Source organism: Calliopsis andreniformis, unplaced genomic scaffold (genome assembly GCF_051401765.1).
Source record: "Calliopsis andreniformis isolate RMS-2024a unplaced genomic scaffold, iyCalAndr_principal scaffold0007, whole genome shotgun sequence".
In the NCBI taxonomy this organism is placed as follows: domain Eukaryota; kingdom Metazoa; phylum Arthropoda; class Insecta; order Hymenoptera; family Andrenidae; genus Calliopsis; species Calliopsis andreniformis.
This window is the reverse complement of record NW_027480425.1, coordinates 21,257,604-21,279,228: the sequence shown is the minus strand read 5'-3', so window position 1 is coordinate 21,279,228 and position 21,625 is coordinate 21,257,604.

Here is a 21,625-nt window from a genome sequence, read left to right as displayed (position 1 = left end):
CTTGTGAAGGTGACGGTCATTTCTACGTTATAGGCAACCTAGGCTTCACTCTAGGGCGTTGTTCCACCAGATCGAATAGTTAGCGGCTAAGAAGTGAACGCCAGCAGCATAAAATACAATATAAGTACAACAGTTCTTCCATCATATAAAACGAATAATTGCAACCAGTATGAAAGTTATGGTCATTTCAACGTGCCGGGCAACCCAGGCTTCACTCTATGGCGTTCTTCCACCACATCGAATAGCTACGGCCTCAGAAGTCAACGCCTGAAGCATAAAATACAATAAAAATACAACAGTCTTTCCATCCTATAACAGGAATAATTGCAACCAGTTTGAAAGTGATGGTCATTTCTACGTTCCGGGCAACCTAGGCTTCACTCTAGGGCGTTGCTCCGACAGATCGAATAGTTAGTGCCTTAGAAGTCAACGCCAGAAGCATAAGATACAATATAAACACAACAGTTTTTCCATCGTATAAAACGAATAATTGCAACCAGTTTGAAAGTGATGGCCAATTCTACGTTCCGGGCAACCTAGGCTTCACTCTAGGGAGGTGTTCCTCCAGATCGAACAGTTGGGGCCTAAGAAGTCAACGCCAGAAGCATAAAATACAATATAAATATAACAGTTTTTCCATCGTATACAACGAATGATAGCAACCAGTATGAAAGTTATGGTCATTTCTACTTTGCGGGCAACCTAGGCTTCGCCCTAGGGCGTTATTCCGCCAGATGGAATATTTAGAGCATAAGAAGTCAACATCAGAAGCAAAAAATACGATGTAAATACAACAGCTTTTCCATCGTATAAAACGAATTATTGCAACCAGTGTGAAAGTTATGGTCATTTCTACGTTCCGGGCAACCTAGGCTTCACTCTAGGGCGTTGGACCACCAGACCGAATAGTTTGGACCTAAGAAGTCGACGCCAGAAGCATAAAATACAGTATAAATACAACAGTTTTTCCATCCTATAAAGCGAATAATTGCAACCAGTGTGAAGGTTATGGTCATTTCTACGTTCCGGGCAACCTAGGCTTCACTCTAGGGCGTTGGACCACCAGACCGAATAGTTTGGACCTAAGAATTCAACGCCCGAAGCATAAAATACTATAAAAATACAACAGTCCTTCCATCGTATAACAGGCATAATTGCCACCAGTGTGAAAGTGATGGTCATTTCTACGATCCGGTCAACCCAGGTTTCACCCTAGGGCGTTGGTCCACCAGATCGAACAGTCAGAGCCTGAGAAGTCAACGCCCGAAGCATAAAATAAAATAAAAATAAAACTATTTTTCCATCGTATAGCATGAGTAATTGCAACCAGTGTGAAAGTACTGGTCATTTCTACGTTCCGTGCAACCTAGGCTTCACTCTAGGGCGTTGGTCCACCAGACCGAATAGTTTCGACCTAAGAAGTCAACGCCAGAAGCATAAAAGACAATATAAATACAACAGTTTTTCCGTCGTATAAAACGAATAATTGCAACCAGTGTGTATGTTATGGTCATTTCTACGTTCCGGGAAACCTAGACTTCACCCAAGGGCGTTGCTCCAACAGATTGAATAGTTAGGGCCTTAGAAGTCAATGCCCGAAGCATAAAATGCAATAAATATACAACAGTTTTTCCATCGTATAGCAGGAATAATTTGCAACCAGTGTGATAGTAGTGGTCATTTCTACGTTCCGGGCCACCTAGGCTTCACCCTAGGGCGTTGCTCCAACAGATTGAATAGTTAGGGCCTTAGAAGTCAATGCCCGAAGCATAAAATGCAATAAAAATACAACAGTTTTTCCATCATATGACAGGAATAATTGCAACCAGTTTGAGAGTGATGGTCATTTCTACGTACCGGGCAACCTAGGCTTCACTGTAGGGCGTTGATCCACTAGATCGAATAGTTAGTGCCTTAGAAGTCAACGCCAGATGCATTAAATACAATATAAATACAACAGTTTTTCCATCGTATAAAACGAATAATTGCAACCAGTATGAAAGTTAACGTCATTTCTACTTTCCGGGTAACCTAGGCTTCACCCTAGGGCGTTGCTCCAACAGATTGAATAGTTAGGGCCTAAGAAGTCAACGCCAGAAGCATAAAATACGATATAAATACAACAGCTTTTCCATCGTATAAAACGAATAATTGCAACCTGTGTGAAAGTTATGGTCCTTTCTACGTTCCGGGCAACCTAGGCTTCACCCTAGGGCGTTGCTCCACCAGATCGAATGGTTAGTGCCTTAGAAGTAAACGCCAGAAGCATAAAATACGATATAAATACAACAGCTTTTCGATCGTATAAAAGGAATAATTGCAAACAGTGTGAAAGTTATGGTCTTTTCTACGTTCCGGGCAACCTAGGCTTCACCCTAGGGCGTTGTTCCACCAGATCGAATAGTTAGGGCCTAAGAAGTGAACGCCAGGAGCATAAAATACAATATAAATACAACAGTTTTTCCATCGTATAAAACGAATAATTGCAACCAGTATGAAACTTATGGTCATTTCTACTTTCCGGGCAACCTAGGCTTCACTCTATGGCGTTCTACCACCACATCGAATAGCTACGGCCACAGAAGTCAACGCCTGAAGTATTAAATACAATAAAAATACAACAGTCTTTCCATCCTATAACAGGAATAATTGCAACCCGTGTGAAAGTGATGGTCATTTCTACGTTCCAGGCAACCTAGGCTTCACCCTAGGGCGTTGCTCCAACAGATTGAATAGTTAGGGCCTAAGAAGTCAACGCCAGAAGCATAAAATACGATATAAATACAACAGCTTTTCCATCGTATAAAACGAATAATTGCAACCTGTGTGAAAGTTATGGTCATTTCTACGTTCCGGGCAACCTAGGCTTCACCCTAGGGCGTTGCTCCAACAGATTGAATAGTTAGGGCCTTAGAAGTCAATGCCCGAAGCATAAAATGCAATAAAAATACAACAGTTTTTCCATCATATGACAGGAATAATTGCAACCCGTATGAGAGAGATGGTCATTTCTACGTTCCGGGCAACGTAGGTTTCACTCTAGGGCGTTGTTCCACCAGATCGAACGCTTAGGGCCTAAGAAGGCACCGCCAGAAGCATAAAATACAATATAAATATAACAGTTTTTCCATCGTATAAAACGAATAAAAGCAATCAGTGTGAAAGTTATGGTCATTTCTAAGTTCCGGGCAACCTAGTCTTCACCCTAGGGCGTTGCTCCAACAGATTGAATAGTTAGGGCCTTAGAAGTCAACGCCCGACGCATAAAATGCAATAGAAATGCAACAGTTTTTCCATCGTATAAAAGGATTAATTGCAACCAGTTTGAAAGTGATGGTCATTTCTACGTTCCGGGCAACCTAGGCTTCATCCTAGGGCGTTGTTCCACCAGATGGAATAGTTAGGGCATAAGAAGTCATCGCCAGAAGCATAAAATACGGTATAAATACAACAGCTTTTCCATCGTATAGAACGAATAATAGCAACCAGTGTGAAAGTTATGGTCATTTCTACTTTCCGGGCAACCTAGGCTTCACTTTACGACGTTGTTCCACCAGATCGAATAGTTAGGGCCTAAGAAGTCATTGCCAGAAGCATGAAATACAATATAAATGTAACAGTTTTTCCATCGTATAAAACGAATAATAGCAACCAGTGTGAAAGTTATGGTCATTTCTACGTTCCGGGCAACCTAGGCTCCACTCTAGGGAGTTGTTCCACCAGATCGAACAGTTGGGGCCTAAGAAGTCAACGCCAGAAGCATAAAATACAATATAAATATAACAGTTTTTCCATCGTATACAACGAATGATAGCAACCAGTATGAAAGTTATGGTCATTTCTACGTTCCGGGCAACCCAGGCTTCACTCTATGACGTTGTTCCACCACATCGACTAGTTACGGCCTCAGAAGTCAACGCCTGAAGCATAAAATACAATAAAAATACAACAGTCTTTCCATCCTATAACAGGAATAATTGCAACCAGTTTGAAAGTGATGGTCATTTCTACGTTCCGGGCAACCTAGGCTTCACTCTAGGGCGTTGCTCCACCAGATCGAATAGTTAGTGCCTTAGAAGTCAACGCCAGAAGCATACAATACAATATAAACACAACAGTTTTTCCATCGTATAAAACGAATAATTGCTACCAGTATGGAAGTGATGGTCATTTCTACGTACCGGGCAACCTAGGCTTCACTCTAGGGCGTTGCTCCACTAGATCGAATAGTTAGGGCCCTAGAAGTCAACGCCCAAAGCATAAAATACAAAATAAATACAACAGTTTTTCCATCGTATAAAACGAGTAATTGTTACCAGTGTGAAAGTTATGGTCATTTCTACTTTGCGGGCAACCTAAGCTTCACCCTAGGGCGTTATTCCGCCAGGTGGAATAGTTAGAGCATAAGAAGTCAACGCCAGAAGCATAAAATACGATATAAATACAACAGCTTTTCCATCGTATAAAACGAATTATTGCAACCAGTGTGAAAGTTATGGTCATTTCTACGTTCCGGGCAACCTAGGCTTCACCCTAGGGCGTTGCTCCAACAGACTGAATAGTTAGGGCCGTAGAAGTGAACGCTAGAAGCATAAAATACAATATAAATACAACAGTTCTTCCATCATATAAAACGAATAATTACAACCAGTATGAAAGTTATGGTCATTTCAACGTGCCGGGCAACCCAGGCTTCACTCTATGGCGTTCTTCCACCACATCGAATAGCTACGGCCTCAGAAGTCAACGCCGGAAGCATAAAATACAATAAAAATACAACAGTCTTTCCATCCTATAACAGGAATAATTGCAACCAGTTTGAAAGTGATGGTCATTTCTACGTTCCGGGCAACCTAGGCTTCACTCTAGGGCGTTGCTCCAACAGATCGAATAGTTAGTGCCTTAGAAGTCAACGCCAGAAGCATAAGATACAATATAAACACAACAGTTTTTCCATCGTATAAAACGAATAATTGCAACCAGTTTGAAAGTGATGGCCAATTCTACGTTCCGGGCAACCTAGGCTTCACTCTAGGGAGTTGTTCCACCAGATCGAACAGTTGGGGCCTAAGAAGTCAACGCCAGAAGCATAAAATACAATATAAATATAACAGTTTTTCCATCGTATACAACGAATGATAGCAACCAGTATGAAAGTTATGGTCATTTCTACTTTGCGGGCAACCTAGGCTTCACCCTAGGGCGTTATTCCGCCAGATGGAATAGTTAGAGCATAAGAAGTCAATGCCAGAAGCAAAAAATACGATGTAAATACAACAGCTTTTCCATCGTATAAAACGAATTATTGCAACCAGTGTGAAAGTTATGGTCATTTCTACGTTCCGGGCAACCTAGGCTTCACTCTAGGGCGTTGGACCACCAGACCGAATAGTTTGGACCTAAGAAGTCGACGCCAGAAGCATAAAATACAGTATAAATACAACAGTTTTTCCATCCTATAAAGCGAATAATTGCAACCAGTGTGAAGGTTATGGTCATTTCTACGTTCCGGGCAACCTAGGCTTCACTCTAGGGCGTTGGACCACCAGACCGAATAGTTTGGACCTAAGAATTCAACGCCCGAAGCATAAAATACTATAAAAATACAACAGTCCTTCCATCGTATAACAGGCATAATTGCCACCAGTGTGAAAGTGATGGTCATTTCTACGATCCGGTCAACCCAGGTTTCACCCTAGGGCGTTGGTCCACCAGATCGAACAGTCAGAGCCTGAGAAGTCAACGCCCGAAGCATAAAATAAAATAAAAATAAAACTATTTTTCCATCGTATAGCATGAGTAATTGCAACCAGTGTGAAAGTACTGGTCATTTCTACGTTCCGTGCAACCTAGGCTTCACTCTAGGGCGTTGGTCCACCAGACCGAATAGTTTCGACCTAAGAAGTCAACGCCAGAAGCATAAAAGACAATATAAATACAACAGTTTTTCCGTCGTATAAAACGAATAATTGCAACCAGTGTGTATGTTATGGTCATTTCTACGTTCCGGGCAACCTAGACTTCACCCAAGGGCGTTGCTCCAACAGATTGAATAGTTAGGGCCTTAGAAGTCAATGCCCGAAGCATAAAATGCAATAAATATACAACAGTTTTTCCATCGTATAGCAGGAATAATTTGCAACCAGTGTGATAGTAGTGGTCATTTCTACGTTCCGGGCCACCTAGGCTTCACCCTAGGGCGTTGCTCCAACAGATTGAATAGTTAGGGCCTTAGAAGTCAATGCCCGAAGCATAAAATGCAATAAAAATACAACAGTTTTTCCATCATATGACAGGAATAATTGCAACCAGTTTGAGAGTGATGGTCATTTCTACGTACCGGGCAACCTAGGCTTCACTGTAGGGCGTTGATCCACTAGATCGAATAGTTAGTGCCTTAGAAGTCAACGCCAGATGCATTAAATACAATATAAATACAACAGTTTTTCCATCGTATAAAACGAATAATTGCAACCAGTATGAAAGTTAACGTCATTTCTACTTTCCGGGTAACCTAGGCTTCACCCTAGGGCGTTGCTCCAACAGATTGAATAGTTAGGGCCTAAGAAGTCAACGCCAGAAGCATAAAATACGATATAAATACAACAGCTTTTCCATCGTATAAAACGAATAATTGCAACCTGTGTGAAAGTTATGGTCCTTTCTACGTTCCGGGCAACCTAGGCTTCACCCTAGGGCGTTGCTCCACCAGATCGAATGGTTAGTGCCTTAGAAGTAAACGCCAGAAGCATAAAATACGATATAAATACAACAGCTTTTCGATCGTATAAAAGGAATAATTGCAAACAGTGTGAAAGTTATGGTCTTTTCTACGTTCCGGGCAACCTAGGCTTCACCCTAGGGCGTTGTTCCACCAGATCGAATAGTTAGGGCCTAAGAAGTGAACGCCAGGAGCATAAAATACAATATAAATACAACAGTTTTTCCATCGTATAAAACGAATAATTGCAACCAGTATGAAACTTATGGTCATTTCTACTTTCCGGGCAACCTAGGCTTCACTCTATGGCGTTCTACCACCACATCGAATAGCTACGGCCACAGAAGTCAACGCCTGAAGTATTAAATACAATAAAAATACAACAGTCTTTCCATCCTATAACAGGAATAATTGCAACCCGTGTGAAAGTGATGGTCATTTCTACGTTCCAGGCAACCTAGGCTTCACCCTAGGGCGTTGCTCCAACAGATTGAATAGTTAGGGCCTAAGAAGTCAACGCCAGAAGCATAAAATACGATATAAATACAACAGCTTTTCCATCGTATAAAACGAATAATTGCAACCTGTGTGAAAGTTATGGTCATTTCTACGTTCCGGGCAACCTAGGCTTCACCCTAGGGCGTTGCTCCAACAGATTGAATAGTTAGGGCCTTAGAAGTCAATGCCCGAAGCATAAAATGCAATAAAAATACAACAGTTTTTCCATCATATGACAGGAATAATTGCAACCCGTATGAGAGAGATGGTCATTTCTACGTTCCGGGCAACGTAGGTTTCACTCTAGGGCGTTGTTCCACCAGATCGAACGCTTAGGGCCTAAGAAGGCACCGCCAGAAGCATAAAATACAATATAAATATAACAGTTTTTCCATCGTATAAAACGAATAAAAGCAATCAGTGTGAAAGTTATGGTCATTTCTAAGTTCCGGGCAACCTAGTCTTCACCCTAGGGCGTTGCTCCAACAGATTGAATAGTTAGGGCCTTAGAAGTCAACGCCCGACGCATAAAATGCAATAGAAATGCAACAGTTTTTCCATCGTATAAAAGGATTAATTGCAACCAGTTTGAAAGTGATGGTCATTTCTACGTTCCGGGCAACCTAGGCTTCATCCTAGGGCGTTGTTCCACCAGATGGAATAGTTAGGGCATAAGAAGTCATCGCCAGAAGCATAAAATACGGTATAAATACAACAGCTTTTCCATCGTATAGAACGAATAATAGCAACCAGTGTGAAAGTTATGGTCATTTCTACTTTCCGGGCAACCTAGGCTTCACTTTACGACGTTGTTCCACCAGATCGAATAGTTAGGGCCTAAGAAGTCATTGCCAGAAGCATGAAATACAATATAAATGTAACAGTTTTTCCATCGTATAAAACGAATAATAGCAACCAGTGTGAAAGTTATGGTCATTTCTACGTTCCGGGCAACCTAGGCTTCACTCTAGGGAGTTGTTCCACCAGATCGAACAGTTGGGGCCTAAGAAGTCAACGCCAGAAGCATAAAATACAATATAAATATAACAGTTTTTCCATCGTATACAACGAATGATAGCAACCAGTATGAAAGTTATGGTCATTTCTACGTTCCGGGCAACCCAGGCTTCACTCTATGACGTTGTTCCACCACATCGACTAGTTACGGCCTCAGAAGTCAACGCCTGAAGCATAAAATACAATAAAAATACAACAGTCTTTCCATCCTATAACAGGAATAATTGCAACCAGTTTGAAAGTGATGGTCATTTCTACGTTCCGGGCAACCTAGGCTTCACTCTAGGGCGTTGCTCCACCAGATCGAATAGTTAGTGCCTTAGAAGTCAACGCCAGAAGCATACAATACAATATAAACACAACAGTTTTTCCATCGTATAAAACGAATAATTGCTACCAGTATGGAAGTGATGGTCATTTCTACGTACCGGGCAACCTAGGCTTCACTCTAGGGCGTTGCTCCACTAGATCGAATAGTTAGGGCCCTAGAAGTCAACGCCCAAAGCATAAAATACAAAATAAATACAACAGTTTTTCCATCGTATAAAACGAGTAATTGTTACCAGTGTGAAAGTTATGGTCATTTCTACTTTGCGGGCAACCTAAGCTTCACCCTAGGGCGTTATTCCGCCAGGTGGAATAGTTAGAGCATAAGAAGTCAACGCCAGAAGCATAAAATACGATATAAATACAACAGCTTTTCCATCGTATAAAACGAATTATTGCAACCAGTGTGAAAGTTATGGTCATTTCTACGTTCCGGGCAACCTAGGCTTCACCCTAGGGCGTTGCTCCAACAGACTGAATAGTTAGGGCCTAAGAAGTGAACGCTAGAAGCATAAAATACAATATAAATACAACAGTTCTTCCATCATATAAAACGAATAATTACAACCAGTATGAAAGTTATGGTCATTTCAACGTGCCGGGCAACCCAGGCTTCACTCTATGGCGTTCTTCCACCACATCGAATAGCTACGGCCTCAGAAGTCAACGCCTGAAGCATAAAATACAATAAAAATACAACAGTCTTTCCATCCTATAACAGGAATAATTGCAACCAGTTTGAAAGTGATGGTCATTTCTACGTTCCGGGCAACCTAGGCTTCACTCTAGGGCGTTGCTCCAACAGATCGAATAGTTAGTGCCTTAGAAGTCAACGCCAGAAGCATAAGATACAATATAAACACAACAGTTTTTCCATCGTATAAAACGAATAATTGCAACCAGTTTGAAAGTGATGGCCAATTCTACGTTCCGGGCAACCTAGGCTTCACTCTAGGGAGTTGTTCCACCAGATCGAACAGTTGGGGCCTAAGAAGTCAACGCCAGAAGCATAAAATACAATATAAATATAACAGTTTTTCCATCGTATACAACGAATGATAGCAACCAGTATGAAAGTTATGGTCATTTCTACGTTCCGGGCAACCTAGGCTTCACTCTAGGGCGTTGGACCACCAGACCGAATAGTTTGGACCTAAGAAGTCGACGCCAGAAGCATAAAATACAGTATAAATACAACAGTTTTTCCATCCTATAAAGCGAATAATTGCAACCAGTGTGAAGGTTATGGTCATTTCTACGTTCCGGGCAACCTAGGCTTCACTCTAGGGCGTTGGACCACCAGACCGAATAGTTTGGACCTAAGAATTCAACGCCCGAAGCATAAAATACTATAAAAATACAACAGTCCTTCCATCGTATAACAGGCATAATTGCCACCAGTGTGAAAGTGATGGTCATTTCTACGATCCGGTCAACCCAGGTTTCACCCTAGGGCGTTGGTCCACCAGATCGAACAGTCAGAGCCTGAGAAGTCAACGCCCGAAGCATAAAATAAAATAAAAATAAAACAATTTTTCCATCGTATAGCATGAGTAATTGCAACCAGTGTGAAAGTACTGGTCATTTCTACGTTCCGTGCAACCTAGGCTTCACTCTAGGGCGTTGGTCCTCCAGACCGAATAGTTTGGACCTAAGAAGTCAACGCCAGAAGCATAAAAGACAATATAAATACAACAGTTTTTCCGTCGTATAAAACGAATAATTGCAACCAGTGTGTATGTTATGGTCATTTCTACGTTCCGGGCAACCTAGACTTCACCCAAGGGCGTTGCTCCAACAGATTGAATAGTTAGGGCCTTAGAAGTCAATGCCCGAAGCATAAAATGCAATAAATATACAACAGTTTTTCCATCGTATAGCAGGAATAATTTGCAACCAGTGTGATAGTAGTGGTCATTTCTACGTTCCGGGCAACCTAGGTTTCTCTCCAGGGCGTTGCTCCACCAGATTGAATAGTTAGGGCCTTAGAACTCAATGCCCGAAGCATAAAATGCAATAAAAATACAACAGTTTTTCCATCATATGACAGGAATAATTGCAACCAGTTTGAGAGAGATGGTCATTTCTACGTACCGGGCAACCTAGGCTTCACTGTAGGGCGTTGATCCACTAGATCGAATAGTTAGTGCCTTAGAAGTCAACGCCAGATGCATAAAATACAATATAAATACAACAGTTTTTCCATCGTATAAAACGAATAATTGCAACCAGTATGAAAGTTAACGTCATTTCTACTTTCCGGGCAACCTGGGCTTCACCCTAGGGCGTTGCTCCAACAGATTGAATAGTAAGGGCCTTAGAAGTCAACGCCCGAAGCATAAAAGGCAATAAAAATACAACAGTTTTTCCATCGTATAACAGGATTAAATGCAACCAGTTTGAAAGTGATTGCCAATTCTACGTTCCGGGCAACCTAGGCTTCACTCTAGGGTGTTGCTCCACCAGATCGAATGGTTAGTGCCTTAGAAGTCAACGCCAGAAGCATAAGATACAATATAAACACAACAGTTTTTCCATCGTATAAAACGAATAATTGCAACCAGTTTGAAAGTGATGGCCAATTCTACGTTCCGGGCAACCTAGGCTTCACTCTAGGGAGTTGTTCCACCAGATCGAACAGTTGGGGCCTAAGAAGTCAACGCCAGAAGCATAAAATACAATATAAATATAACAGTTTTTCCATCGTATACAACGAATGATAGCAACCAGTATGAAAGTTATGGTCATTTCTACTTTGCGGGCAACCTAGGCTTCACCCTAGGGCGTTATTCCGCCAGATGGAATAGTTAGAGCATAAGAAGTCAATGCCAGAAGCAAAAAATACGATGTAAATACAACAGATTTTTCCATCGTATAAAACGAATTATTGCAACCAGTGTGAAAGTTATGGTCATTTCTACGTTCCGGGCAACCTAGGCTTCACTCTAGGGCGTTGGACCACCAGACCGAATAGTTTGGACCTAAGAAGTCGACGCCAGAAGCATAAAATACAGTATAAATACAACAGTTTTTCCATCCTATAAAGCGAATAATTGCAACCAGTGTGAAGGTTATGGTCATTTCTACGTTCCGGGCAACCTAGGCTTCACTCTAGGGCGTTGGACCACCAGACCGAATAGTTTGGACCTAAGAATTCAACGCCCGAAGCATAAAATACTATAAAAATACAACAGTCCTTCCATCGTATAACAGGCATAATTGCCACCAGTGTGAAAGTGATGGTCATTTCTACGATCCGGTCAACCCAGGTTTCACCCTAGGGCGTTGGTCCACCAGATCGAACAGTCAGAGCCTGAGAAGTCAACGCCCGAAGCATAAAATAAAATAAAAATAAAACAATTTTTCCATCGTATAGCATGAGTAATTGCAACCAGTGTGAAAGTACTGGTCATTTCTACGTTCCGTGCAACCTAGGCTTCACTCTAGGGCGTTGGTCCACCAGACCGAATAGTTTGGACCTAAGAAGTCAACGCCAGAAGCATAAAAGACAATATAAATACAACAGTTTTTCCGTCGTATAAAACGAATAATTGCAACCAGTGTGTATGTTATGGTCATTTCTACGTTCCGGGCAACCTAGACTTCACCCAAGGGCGTTGCTCCAACAGATTGAATAGTTAGGGCCTTAGAAGTCAATGCCCGAAGCATAAAATGCAATAAATATACAACAGTTTTTCCATCGTATAGCAGGAATAATTTGCAACCAGTGTGATAGTAGTGGTCATTTCTACGTTCCGGGCAACCTAGGTTTCTCTCCAGGGCGTTGCTCCACCAGATTGAATAGTTAGGGCCTTAGAACTCAATGCCCGAAGCATAAAATGCAATAAAAATACAACAGTTTTTCCATCATATGACAGGAATAATTGCAACCAGTTTGAGAGAGATGGTCATTTCTACGTACCGGGCAACCTAGGCTTCACTGTAGGGCGTTGATCCACTAGATCGAATAGTTAGTGCCTTAGAAGTCAACGCCAGATGCATAAAATACAATATAAATACAACAGTTTTTCCATCGTATAAAACGAATAATTGCAACCAGTATGAAAGTTAACGTCATTTCTACTTTCCGGGCAACCTAGGCTTCACCCTAGGGCGTTGCTCCAACAGATTGAATAGTAAGGGCCTTAGAAGTCAACGCCCGAAGCATAAAAGGCAATAAAAATACAACAGTTTTTCCATCGTATAACAGGATTAAATGCAACCAGTTTGAAAGTGATGGCCAATTCTACGTTCCGGGCAACCTAGGCTTCACTCTAGGGCGTTGCTCCACCAGATCGAATGGTTAGTGCCTTAGAAGTCAACGCCAGAAGCATAAAATACAATATAAACACAACAGTTTTTCCATCGTATTAAACGAATAATTGCTACCAGTTTGAAATTGATGGCCATTTCTACGTTCCGGTCAACCTAGGCTTCACCATAGGGCGTTATTCCACCAGATCGAATGGTTAGGGCCTAAGAAGTGAACGCCAGAAGCATAAAATACAATATAAATACAACAGTTTTTCCATCACACAAAACGAGTAATTGCAACCAGTATGAAAGCTATGGTCATTTCTACTTTACGGGCAACCTAGGCTTCACCCTAGGGCGTTGCTCCACTAGATCGAATAGTTAGGGCCCTAGAAGTCAACGCCCAAAGCATAAAATACAAAATAAATACAACAGTTTTTCCATCGTATAAAACGAGTAATTGCTACCAGTGTGAAAGTTATGGTCATTTCTACTTTGCGGGCAACCTAGGCTTCACCCTAGGGCGTTATTCCGCCAGATGGAATAGTTAGAGCATAAGAAGTCAACGCCAGAAGCATAAAATACGATATAAATACAACAGCTTTTCCATCGTATAAAACGAATTATTGCAACCAGTGTGAAAGTTATGGTCATTTCTACGTTCCGGGCAACCTAGGCTTCACCCTAGGGCGTTGCTCCAACAGACTGAATAGTTAGGGCCTAAGAAGTGAACGCTAGAAGCATAAAATACAATATAAATACAACAGTTCTTCCATCATATAAAACGAATAATTACAACCAGTATGAAAGTTATGGTCATTTCTACGTGCCGGGCAACCCAGGTTTCAATCTATGGCGTTCTTCCACCACATCGAATAGCTATGTCCTCAGAAGTCAACGCCTGAGGCATAAAATACAATAAAAATACAACAGTCTTTCCATCCTATAACAGGAATAATTGCAACCAGTTTGAAAGTGATGGTCATTTCTAGGTTCCGGGCAACCTAGGCTTCACTCTAGGGCGTTGCTCCAACAGATCCAATAGTTAGTGCCTTAGAAGTCAACGCCAGAAGCATAAAATACAATATAAACACAACAGTTTTTCCATCGTATAAAACGAATAATTGCTACCAGTTTGAAATTGATGGCCATTTCTACGTTCCGGTCAACCTAGGCTTCACCATAGGGCGTTATTCCACCAGATCGAATGGTTAGGGCCTAAGAAGTGAACGCCAGAAGCATAAAATACAATATAAATACAACAGTTTTTCCATCATACAAAACGAGTAATTTCAACCAGTATGAAAGCTATGGTCATTTCTACTTTACGGGCAACCTAGGCTACACCCTAGGGCGTTGCTCTTACAGATTGAATAGTTAGGGCATTAGAAGTTAATGCCCGAAACATAAAATGCAATAAAAATACAACAGTTTTTCCATCATATAACAGGAATATTTGCAACCAGTTTGAAAGTGATGGTAATTGCTACGTTCCGGGCAACTTAGACTTCACTCTAGGGCGTTGCTCCACCAGATCGAATAGTTAGGGCCTAAGAAGTGAACGCCAGAAGCATAAAATACAATATAAATACAACAGTTTTTCCATCGTATAAAACGAATAATTGCAACCAGTATGAAAGTTATGGTCATTTCAACGTGCCGGGCAACCCAGGCTTCACTCTATGGCGTTCTTCCACCACATCGAATAGCTACGGCCTCAGAAGTCAACGCCTGAAGTATAAAATACAATAAAAATACTACCCTCTTTCCATCCTATAACAGGAATAATTGCAACCCTTGTGAAGGTGATGGTCATTTCTACGTTATAGGCAACCTAGGCTTCACTCTAGGGCGTTGTTCCACCAGATCGAATAGTTAGCGGCTAAGAAGTGAACGCCAGCAGCATAAAATACAATATAAGTACAACAGTTCTTCCATCATATAAAACGAATAATTGCAACCAGTATGAAAGTTATGGTCATTTCAACGTGCCGGGCAACCCAGGCTTCACTCTATGGCGTTCTTCCACCACATCGAATATTTACGGCCTCAGAAGTCAACGCCTGAAGCATAAAATACAATAAAAATACAACAGTCTTTCCATCCTATAACAGGAATAATTGCAACCAGTTTGAAAGTGATGGTCATTTCTACGTTCCGGGCAACCTAGGCTTCACTCTAGGGCGTTGCTCCAACAGATCGAATAGTTAGTGCCTTAGAAGTCAACGCCAGAAGCATAAGATACAATATAAACACAACAGTTTATCCATCGTATAAAACGAATAATTGCAACCAGTTTGAAAGTGATGGCCAATTCTACGTTCCGGGCAACCTAGGCTTCACTCTAGGGAGTTGTTCCACCAGATCGAACAGTTGGGGCCTAAGAAGTCAACGCCAGAAGCATAAAATACAATATAAATATAACAGTTTTTCCATCGTATACAACGAATGATAGCAACCAGTATGAAAGTTATGGTCATTTCTACTTTGCGGGCAACCTAGGCTTCGCCCTAGGGCGTTATTCCGCCAGATGGAATAGTTAGAGCATAAGAAGTCAACGCCAGAAGCAAAAAATACGATGTAAATACAACAGCTTTTCCATCGTATAAAACGAATTATTGCAACCAGTATGAAACTTATGGTCATTTCTACTTTCCGGGCAACCTAGGCTTCACTCTATGGCGTTCTACCACCACATCGAATAGCTACGGCCACAGAAGTCAACGCCTGAAGTATTAAATACAATAAAAATACAACAGTCTTTCCATCCTATAACAGGAATAATTGCAACCCGTGTGAAAGTGATGGTCATTTCTACGTTCCAGGCAACCTAGGCTTCACTCTAGGACGTTGTTGCACCAGATCGAATAGTTCGGGCCTAAGAAATCAACGCCAGAAGCATAAAATACAATATAAATATAACAGTTTTTCCATCGTATAAAACGAATAATAGAAACCAGTGTGAAAGTTATGGTCATTTCTACGTTCCGAGCGGCCTAGGCTTCACTCTAGGGCGGGCTCCTCCAGATCAAACAGTTAGGGCGTCAGAAGTCAAAGCCCGAAGCATTAAATGCAAAATAAATAGAACAGTTTTTACATTGTATAAAACGAATAATTGCTACCAGTGTAAAAGTTATGGTCTTTTGTACGTTCCGGGCAACCTAGGCTTCACCCTAGGGCGTTGTTCCAACAGATTGAATAGTTAGGGCCTAAGAAGTCAACGCCAGAAGCATAAAATACGATATAAATACAACAGCTTTTCCATCGTATAAAACGAATAATTGCAACCTGTGTGAAAGTTATGGTCATTTCTACGTTCCGGGCAACCTAGGCTTCACCCTAGGGCGTTGCTCCAACAGATTGAATAGTTAGGGCCTTAGAAGTCAATGCCCGAAGCATAAATTGCAATAAAAATACAACAGTTTTTCCATCATATGACAGGAATAATTGCAACCAGTTTGAGAGTGATGGTCATTTCTACGTACCGGGCAACCTAGGCTTCACTGTAGGGCGTTGATCCACTAGATCGAATAGTTAGTGCCTTAGAAGTCAACGCCAGATGCATAAAATACAATATAAATACAACAGTTTTTCCATCGTATAAAACGAATAATTGCAACCAGTATGAAAGTTAACGTCATTTCTACTTTCCGGGCAACCTAGGCTTCACCCTAGGGCGTTGCTCCAACAGATTGAATAGTTAGGGCCTAAGAAGTCAACGCCAGAAGCATAAAATACGATATAAATACAACAGCTTTTCCATCGTATAAAACGAATAATTGCAACCTGTGTGAAAGTTATGGTCATTTCTACGTTCCGGGCAACCTAGGCTTCACCCTAGGGCGTTGCTCCAACAGATTGAATAGTTAGGGCCTTAGAAGTCAATGCCCGAAGCATAAAATGCAATAAAAATACAACAGTTTTTCCATCATATGACAGGAATAATTGCAACCCGTATGAGAGAGATGGTCATTTCTACGTACCGGGCAACCTAGGCTTCACTGTAGGGCGTTGATCCACTAGACCGAATAGTTAGTGCCTTAGAAGTCAACGCCAGATGCATAAAATACAATATAAATACAACAGTTTTTCCATCGTATAAAACGAATAATTGCAACCAGTATGAAAGTTAACGTCATTTCTACTTTCCGGGCAACCTAGGCTTCACCCTAGGGCGTTGCTCCAACATATTGAATAGTTAGGGCCTTAGAAGTCAACGCCCGAAGCATAAAAGGCAATAAAAATACAACAGTTTTTCCATCGTATAACAGGATTAATTGCAACCAGTTTGAAAGTGATGGCCAATTCTACGTTCCGGGCAACCTAGGCTTCACTCTAGGGCGTTGCTCCACCAGATCGAATGGTTAGTGCCTTAGAAGTCAACGCCAGAAGCATAAAATACAATATAAATACAACAGCTTTTCCAACGTATAAAACGAGTAATGGTAACCAGTGTGAAAGCTATGGTCATTTCTACGTTCCGGGCAACCTAGGCTTCACTCTAGGACGATGCTCCACCAGATCGAATAGTTAGGGCCTAAGAAGTCAACGCCAGAAGCATAAAATACAATAAAGATGCAACAGTTGTTCCATCGTTTAACAGGAATAATTGCAAACAGTGTGAAAGTACAGGTCATTTCTACGTTCCGGGTAATCCAGCTTTCACTCTAGGGCGTTGCTGCACCAGATCGAATAGCTAGGGAATTAGAATTCAACGCCAGAAGAATAAAATACAATCCAAGTACAACAGTTTTTCCACCGAATAAAATGAATAATTGCATACATTGTGAAAGCAATGGTCATTTCTACGTTCCGGGCAACCTAGGCTTCACTCTAGGGCGTTGCTCCACGAGATCGAATAGCTATGGACTTAGAATTCAATGCCAGAAGCATAAAATGCAATATATATATAACTGCTTTTCCATGTATAAAACGAATAATTGCTACCAGTGTGAAAGAGTTGGTCATTTCTACGTTCCGGGCCACCTAGGCTTCACCCTAGGGCGTTGCTCCAACAGATTGAATAGTTAGGGCCTTAGAAGTCAATGCCCGAAGCATAAAATGCAATAAAAATACAACAGTTTTTCCATCATATGACAGGAATAATTGCAACCAGTTTGAGAGTGATGGTCATTTCTACGTTCCGGGCCACCTAGGCTTCACCCTAGGGCGTTGCTCCAACAGATTGAATAGTTAGGGCCTTAGAAGTCAACGCCAGAAGCATAAAATGCGATATAAATACAGCAGCTTTTCCATCGTATAAAACGAATAATGGTAACCAGTGTGAAAGTTATGGTCATTTCTACGTTCCGGGCAACCTAGGCTTCACTCTAGGACGTTGCTCCACCAGGTCGAATAGTTAGGGCCTAAGAAGTCAACGCCAGAAGCATAAAATACAACAAAGGTGCAACAGTTTTTCCATCGTATAACAGGAATAATTGCAACCAGTGTGAAGGTAATGGTATGTTCTACGTTCCGGGCAACCTACTCTTCACTCTAGTGCGGTGCTCCACGAGGTTAAATAGTTAGGGCCTAAGAAGTCAACGCCAGAAGCATAAAATACAATATAAATACAACAGCCTTTCCATCGTATATAATGTATATTAGCAAACAGTGCGAAAGTAATGGTCATTTCTACGTTCCTGGCAACCTAGGCTTCCCTCTAGAGCGTTGTTCCACCAGATCGAATAGTTAGGGCCTAAGAAGTCAATGCCAGAAGAATAAAATGCAATATAAGTACAACAGATTACCATCGTATAAAATGAACAATTGCAAACATTGTGAAAGTAATGGTCATTTCTACGTGCCGAGCAACCTAGGCGTCACTCTACGGCGTTGCTCCACCACAGCTAAAACCTGCAGCCTTTGAAGCTAACGCCCGAAGCATAAAATACAATAAAAATGCAACTGATTTTCCATCGTATAGCATGACTAATTGCAACCAGTGCGAAAGTAATGACCAGTTCGACGTTTCGGGCATCCTAGGCTTAACTCTGAGGCGTTCCTCCACCAAATCGAAGAGATAGGGGCTTAGAAGTCAACGCCAGAAGCATAAAATACAATATAAATACAACAGCTTTGCCATCGTATAAAATGAATTATTGCAAACAGTGTGAAGGTAATGGGCATTTCTACGTTCCGAGCAACCTAGGCTTCACTGTAGGGTGTTGCTCCGCCAGATCCAATAGGTAGGGCCTTAGAAGTCAACGCCAGAAGCATAAAATACAAAATAAATAGAACAGTTTTTCCATCGTATAAAACGAATAGTTGCTACCGGTGTGAAAGTTATGGTCATTTCAACGTTCCGGGCAACCTATGCTTCACTCTAGGGCGGTGGTCTACCAGATTAAGTAGTTAGGGCCTAAGATGTCAACGCCAGAAACATAAAATACAATATAAATACAACAGCTGTTCCATCGTATATAATGTATATTTGCAAACAGTCTGAAAGTAATGGTTATTTCCATGTTCCGGGCAACCTAGTCTTCACTCTAGGGCGTTGTTCCACCAGATCGAATAGTTAGGGCCTAAGAAGTCAACGCCAGAAGAATAAAATACAATATAAGTACAAAAGTTTTTCCATCGTATAAAATGAATAATTGCAAACATTGTGAAAGTAATGGTCATTTCTACGTTCCGGGCAACCTAGGCGTCACTCTAGGGCGTTGCTCCACCACGTCTAATAGCTACGGCCTTAGAAGTCAGCCCCAGATGAATAAAATACAATAAAGATGACACAGCTTTTCCATCGTATAAAACGAATAATTGCAACCAGTGTGAAAGTTATGGTCATTTCTACTTTCCCGGCGACGTAGGCTTCACCCTAGGGCGTTGTTCCACCAGATCGAATAGTTAGGGCATCAGAAGTCAACGCCCGAAGCATAAAATATAAAATAAATAAAACAGTTTTTCCATCGTATAAAACGAATAATTGCTACCAGTGTGAAAGTTATGGTCATTTCTACGTTTCGCGAAACCTGGGCTTTACCCTAGGGCGTTGTTCCACCAGATGGAATAGTTAGGGCCTAAGAAGTTAACGCCAGAAGCATAAAATACGATGTAAATACTACAGCTTTTCCATTCTATAAAACGAATAATTGCAACCAGTGTGGAAGTTATGGTCATTTCTACATTCCGGGCAACCTAGGCTTCACTCTAGGGCGGTGCTCCACCAGATCAAATAGTTAGGGCCTTAAAAGTCAACGCCCGAAGCATAACATACAAAATAAATAGAACAGTTGTTCCATTGTATAAAACGAATAACTGCAACCAGTGTGAAAGTACTGGTCATTTCTACGTTCCGGGCAACCTAGACGTCACTGTAGGGCGTTGCTCCACCACAGCTAATAGCTACGACCTTAGAAGTCAACGCCAGAAGCATAAACTACAATAGAAGTGCAACAGTTTCTCCATCGTATAGCATGACAAATTGCAACCAGTGCGAATGTAATGATCATTTCGACGTTTCGGGCATCCTAGGCTTAACTCTGAGGCGTTGCTCCACCGGATTGCAGAGTTAGGGCCTTAGAAGTCAACGCCATAAGCATAAACTACAAAATAAATACAACAGCCATTCCATCGTATAAAACGTATAATTGCTACCAGTGTGAAAGTTATGGTCATTTCTACGTTCCGGGCAACCTAGGCTTCACCCTAGGGCGTTGTTCCACCAGATGGAATAGTTAGGGCCTTAGAAGTCAACGCCAGAAGCATAAAATACGATATAAATACAACAGCTTTTCCATCGTATAAAACGAATAATGGTAACCAGTCTGAAAGTAATGGTCATTTCCATGTTCCGGGCAACCTAGTCTTCACTCTAGGGCGTTGCTCCAACAGATTGAATAGTTAGGGCCTTAGAAGTCAACGCCGGAAGCATAAAATGCAATAAAAATACAACAGTTTTTCCATCGTATAAAAGGATTAATTGCAACCAGTTTGAAAGTGATGGTCACTTCTACGTTCCGGGCAACCTAGCCTTCACTCTAGGGCGTTGCTCCACCAGATCGAATAGCTAGGGCCTTAGAAGTCAACGCCCGAAGCATAAAATACAAAATAAATAGTACAGTTTTTCCATTGTATAAAACGTATAATTGCTACTGGTGTGAAAGTTATGGTCATTTCTACGTTCCGGGCAACCTAGGCTTCACCCTAGGTCGTTGTTCCACCAGATGGAATAGTTAGGGCCATAGAAGTCAATGCCCGAAGTATAAAATACAAAATAAATAGAACAGTTTTTCCATCGTATAAAACTAATAATTGCAACCAGTGTGAAAGTAATGGGCATTTCTACGTTCCGGGCAACCTAGCCTTCACTCTAGGGCGTTGCTCCACCAGATCGAATAGCTAGGGCCTTAGAAGTCAACGCCCGAAGCATAAAATACAAAATAAATAGTACAGTTTTTCCATTGTATAAAACGTATAATTGCTACCGGTGTGAAAGTTATGGTCATTTCTACGTTCCGGGCAACCTAGGCTTCACCCTAGGTCGTTGTTCCACCAGATCGAATAGTTAGGGCCTAAGAAGTCATTGCCAGAAGCATAAAATACAATATAAATGTAACAGTTTTTCCATCGTATAAAACGAATAATAGCAACCAGTATGAAAGTTATAGTCATTTCAACGTGCCGGGCAACCCAGGCTTCACTCTATGGCGTTCTTCCACCACATCGAATAGCTACGGCCTCAGAAGTCAACGCCTGAAGTATAAAATACAATAAAAATACTACCCTCTTTCCATCCTATAACAGGAATAATTGCAACCCTTGTGAAGGTGATGGTCATTTCTACGTTATAGGCAACCTAGG